At 37.8% G+C, this 6000-nt stretch overlaps 1 protein-coding gene across 1 annotated transcript in view; it reads left to right on the top strand.

Moving 5' to 3' along the window:
• Positions 1-2085: 2085 nt before the first annotated feature.
• The window catches only part of LOC124788864, a 355716-nt gene continuing 351801 nt past the window's right edge, over positions 2086-6000 (top strand). Inside the window, exon 1 of the mRNA XM_047256147.1 lies at positions 2086-2205. The gene's annotated coding sequence lies outside the window, so the exon portion shown is untranslated. The remainder of the gene's footprint in view (positions 2206-6000) is intronic.

Below are 6000 nucleotides of genomic sequence, written 5' to 3'. Positions count from 1 at the left end.
CCATTCACGGGGTGGGGTGGCAGGTCCAGTGTGGTATCTTTGGACGCCCCCCTCTGAGACAAACAAACTGGAATTATAACTTTTTTCATCTGATGTAGTTTTCGAGATATTTCACTCTCTTCACTTAAAATGAACACCATTTATATAAGGTGTTCAATTTCATTGCAGAAACTGAAATTAGACGAAAACTACACATCGGGTCAAAAAGAGATGTAATTCTGCGAGTAATTTCTGTGTTCCCTGCTAATATGTGGAGTGTATTTTACCGACTCTGCATAACACGAGAGAAGCCCATTTCGCTTCTATTTGAGATTATAGTATTCTTTTAGTTACATGTTTACTGCATTCATATCAGGTATCTATAAAGGTGTAATAGCCTTTCTCATAATTTGCCTCTTCTAGTTTCATCTGTCATTATGAACTTCTTTCTACTTAAAGCTCCCTTTCATTTCCTCTCTCTCTCTCTCTCTCTCTCTCCTCTCTCACTCTCTCTCTTCTCTCTCTCTCTCTCTCTCTCTCTCTCTCTCTCTCTCTCTCTCTCCCACTCCCTTGCTTATTTTTCAATCAGCCTATCCAACTCGTTATTCTCAGATCAAAATTATGTCTCTTCGTTTGTGCGTACAATTTTAGAGGAATCTGTTTTGTGGAAGAATGTAACGCTGCGTTCTCATTGGAGACTTTTTTCATCACACCGTCCCTTCTGTTCAGTGGAATAAATTAATAATAAGATTCCGAGACATCAACTGTCGCTGAGGATTTTTGTGTCTAACAGTAGATTATCTTGCGAAAAGTGTTAGGCGCTATTTCAGTGCAAAAGTGAAAATAGGAACAACACACATGCTTCCTGACTTTTTATTCAAATATAAAATTGTGAAAATTTTAAAAATTTTCGTTAACGTTGTTTTAAAATTTATAAACATTTTCTACATTTTATCTCATTACATTTTATGTCATTCTACATTTTATCTCATCATATTTTAACATCAAAAATTTTTACAAAGTGACAACCAGTTTCAGTAGCTTAACTACCGTATTCATATCACTTGCATTAGGCCTGTTATAAATGCAAGTATCAGTGTACAACACCGTTGTGAGTCCATAATAGTCGTATTTTCATTCCTCAAGTAAAATGTTATATTCAGCCATGCCGTCAGTGACGTACAGTGCTGTAAAATATGTATATAATTATGATTTACTTTTGACTTTAAGTGTAGCTTACATGACAAATCTGTATGTGGTTACTGACTGTATTACTAGCTGTAACAAAAATAGTGAATTGAATGTATAAATCTTTTGCGACCCTGTACAAGCTCTTTGTTTCAATTCCTGTGACAGCATGGCTGTACATAAAAAAATTTAACTAAAGATTTCAACATGAGAATGCTCTTAGAGTTCAACTGTGTTGTACACTGCTGGTTTGATACTATATGTGACAAATCATGGTTCCCAGTTACTGATTTTAACGATAATAATTACATACACGTTTCGCTTTGTATAAAATAATTTACAACGCTGAACAGGTTCTATGTTTCAATTCTTGTCACAGCTAGCCTGGCTGAATATGACATTACCTGCTGATTTGAAACAAGAGTATTATGGATGATGGAATAATGTTGTATCTCCTAACAGCATCTGGCGATGGTAGTTACGCTACAGAAGTTGATCATAGCTTCATAAAGTTTTTGATATTAAATACGATTGAGGCAATGAATAGGAAAATTTTTGAAAATTATAAAAACTTTCATAGCTATATTTTAAAATTATTAAAACGCTCTATTTTATTTTCTGATTACGATCGATTTTTCCTGTTCTGATAATATCAGATACATGAAGACTTTTTGTCAGTAGTGAAAAATTCCTCTGTCGATCTCGATCTACGATGAATAAAGCGAGTAATATGTAGCCCGCCGTCTCCATGGTCATCTAATCCGAGACCGCCAGTACGGCCACATACACTCGTCAGAATTTCTCCGCCGGATGGAAACGCGCATGCGTAAGCCAGTCTCCCGCCGACGCGGCCGTCCGCCGGCAAACTGTTGGCTAGCAGTGTGCGTCGCGCTGCCACTGGGAGAACAGCTGTCGCATCTGGCATCGACGAAGCTGCCCACCTCGTGGTGGACATCGGAAATCGGTGAGCAGCAAAGCACGTTGCACCGAGAGCATCGGCCGTCTGCGACTGTCCTTCAAGTGACCTTTCCCTAACAGGTGCGCCTATACATAAAGCTCGTTACAAATGACTGCATTTAAATGGAATCTTGAAGTTTGCGGAGGAGATTCTAATTTATTATTTAAGTAACAATTACAGAAGTTCTTTCAATACATTTGTACAGGGTTCCGTTGTGAACTTAAATCGAAATGCAACGTCTATAGTTGCCGCTTTATGCGACCATGTATATCTCGTTGGAGGCATAAGTTTGCCCTTGGGATTCTACAAACAACATTTTATGCGTCTCTACCTTTATATGATGGAGCATTACACCACGCCTTGCAATGACAGCTTAATAGGAACACATGATTGATGTAAATCAGTAGCAGTTCCTTCAGTTTCGAATTGGAGTTACTTCGTCAACTATTACCAAAGATACGACCCCTTCCGGGGATTAAGGTGAGACGCCTTATTGACATGAGAACGGTGAAGCTGAAATGGTAATGTACGCGATTCATTATGGGTTTAATAAGAGCAGATTAAATCCACAAAATACTTGCAACATAATTACAGTGTTGAATAGTTAATATACTAATAATCTATGGATAAGTTAATTTGATCCGAAATTTTGCTCCTGTTGTTAAATACCCTAAACTACGTCTCTTTCTCATTAATAATAGCTATACCGTGCTTGAAACACATTTATTCTTGTATGAAATTAAAAGAATTATCTGTTGGAAGCAAACGCGAATTAATAAGTTACTATTGAACATCGTGGTGTAAATAATCTTTTGTTTGCAATTAATGATTTAAGAACTAATTCTATGGCACACGCAGACGTTCATTTGGGTTTCTTTGTTATCTGTTAATTTGCATATACCGACTCATGAGTGGGTGCATAGAATTATGCAAAGTTTATTTTCATGTATGGTACTAAATGACTCTGCTAACAATTGGAGTTGTTAGAACGGTTTAATTACATGCCATCCAAAAGGGAAAAAAAATCTTATTTTTTGGTAGTTCATCACACATCGTTAGAAGTGCATAGGGAAAATATCACCATGAAGCTGAATACAAAGAGATACCGTTATCTACTTTGGAAAGTAAACAGAACCAACATAGATTTTTTTCTCTTTTCCCCTTTATTCAGCTTTCATTTGTCAATTATACACACACACACTTATTTACTTGGTTTACTTAGAAACGTGAAACACTCATAAAAATCAGGACTAAGTATAAAAACAGACAGACTGTCTTAAAACCTGTATCATGATATTGCTTTGTACATTCAAACAACTTATTATCTACTAAGCTTTGCTCTGAAATATTACATTTAGTCTCTTTGCAGGTGATGAATTCACCTACATGATGTGGAAAAAAAAGAACGAAATTTACCTACAGTGCTGTGTTCAGACTTTCTGTTCCTATATTCAGCTACTTGACAACAACCTACTTAATGCAGCTGATATATATATATATATATATATATATATATATATATATATATATATATATATATATATATATATATATATTAGTTCGGGCATAGGCTTCTTTGGACGTCGCCATTTTCATTAAATTCTTTCCGGATATCTGACCACGTCGTCATGCTCCTTTAAAGACTGTTCTTGCAAGTGGCTTCGATCACGGTGATGTAAAAACATCACTTTAATATAAATCGAAATATTTGTCTATAAAAAAGCACTGTGACGAAATGGTCATACAAGTGAAAAATTTTAACCAACTGTTATATTTGTGTTATACAACATTTTATATTTATAAGTAAAACACATGATAATGGCGATGTTATACCGTGTCAATTGATTTGTTTGTTAGGTTTCCGGCTTACCTGAACATAACCGACAAAATTTCCGAGGTGGTTTATAGATTTTTCTAAGTAATTCCTTTCCGGCATTTCGTTTTATTCCTGAATTTAACTGAAATTGTGTTCACAACAGTCAAAACGTCAATGTATGAGCTGTGTGCCTTGTTTGGAAAGTAACTTATAGCATTAATTCTCGGTACTTGCTGCTCCCACCTGTAATGCACTTTTCACCATCAAGCCTCCACGCACTACTACTTAGTTCTACCTGAAGTCCGTATTTCCGAAGTGTTTCTTTAATGTTAACACCAATACACGGCCATACGAATCATATGAATAAGCTTATCCATGAAGACCAAACACAGATGCAAATCGTCTACAGGTTCCCTAAATGCTGTGGCAGCGCTGCAAAACGATGCTACGCTAAGCTGCTGTGGCAGCAACCAGAACCACATCACAGTATTTTGCGTACATGCTGGATATTTCAGTTCTGTGCTTTGTACACTTTGATTGTTGCGTATCACAGGTTTCGTCATTGTTGTTCACATATTTTCACAGAAATTAAGGTAACGGTTGTAACAAACCGAATAAATAACGAATCACCCGAGATGGCGCGTCCGTTGTACCCAAGTACTCAGAAAATATCCTTGAAAACCTCTAAAATTTTCAATATGAAGTTCTGGTTAATCCTATATACAGAGTGAATCTACTAAACCTTACACCGCAAATACTGCGGAAGCAGAAAGTGTTGCTGATGTGAGATTTCACAAAATGGATTGGTGGTCAGGGGCTCGTGTTGTGAGCGACAAAAAAGACTGTAATAATACTTATACAGTGTATTTTTGTGCAGAGATACACTTTAAGAGTAACACTGCCTATTGTCATCAAAAAACTAAAAACAGGGTAAAGTAGAATCGCAGTGGTGCTAGCTGCAGTATTCTAAAGCGAGTCGTTTATGAAATACCGTATGTTGAAAAGTTTCCACAGCGACACACGTCTGTGCCATTCAACCCGCCTAGCAGCTAGGTAATATGTTATGTTTGCTTACAGTGTGCTTGCCTCTTCCTTTAGTGCACCGTGGCTTCCTAGTCAGTGTGTGACAGTCCAAGCAATAGGCGATGAGTGGACGATGGAATTTACCAATGCAAAAATGGTTCAAATGGCTCTGAGCACTATGGGACTTAACAGCTGTGGTCATCAGTCCCCTAGAACTTAGAACTACTTAAACCTAACTAACCTAAGGACATCACACACATCCACGCCCGAGGCAGGATTCGAACCTGCGACCGTAGCAGTCGCGTGGTTCCGGATTGCGCGCCTAGAACCGCGAGACCACCGCGGCCGCTTTACCTACGCAGAAAATGCAGACATGCTAATGGTGTATAGAGACTGTAAGAAGAATATATTTATTCCTCAGTTTCAACATTTCATTGCCAGGGGACTGAAACTCCATTTAATTTTTTTAAAGCGTTTAGTAATGATTGTGTCAGCATTTTCGGTATGTGTTTCCGAACCTCACAGGTTAATTTTCACACCTGGCCTACTGTGCTTCATTGATAGTGCCTGATGTTAATAATAAACATTGAGTGGCAACAAGCTCTATAGATGTTTGCGGTATGAATGCTACAATCCACGCATGCCTGTTGCCAAGTCAAAAACGTAACTCTGTTAAAGAATCACAAGAGGAGAAAGTGTTCTTGGAAAAGGACGTGAGATAATGGAAGATTTCAGTTAAATTACGCCATGGTCTGGCAGAGATTCTGAAATCAGATGGTGGTTTGTACGGCTTACCCAGGACCAGATATAGACTCAGATGACAATGTAGTGGTGATGAAGAGTGGGCAGAAGTTTACGATTAAAAAAATGGTTCAAATGGCTCTGAGCACTATGGGACTTAACGTCTGAGGTCATCAGTCCCCTAGAACATAGAACTACTTAAACCTAACTAACCTAAGGTCATCACACACATCCATGCCCAAGGCAGGAGGACGGGGGATAAGGGAAGATTTCAGTTAAATTACGCCATGGTCTG

The sequence above is a fragment of the Schistocerca piceifrons genome, chromosome 3, assembly GCF_021461385.2.
Source record: "Schistocerca piceifrons isolate TAMUIC-IGC-003096 chromosome 3, iqSchPice1.1, whole genome shotgun sequence".
NCBI lineage: Eukaryota > Metazoa > Arthropoda > Insecta > Orthoptera > Acrididae > Schistocerca > Schistocerca piceifrons.
Note: the sequence above shows the minus strand (reverse complement) of the source record. Positions and strands in the feature narration are given on the sequence as shown.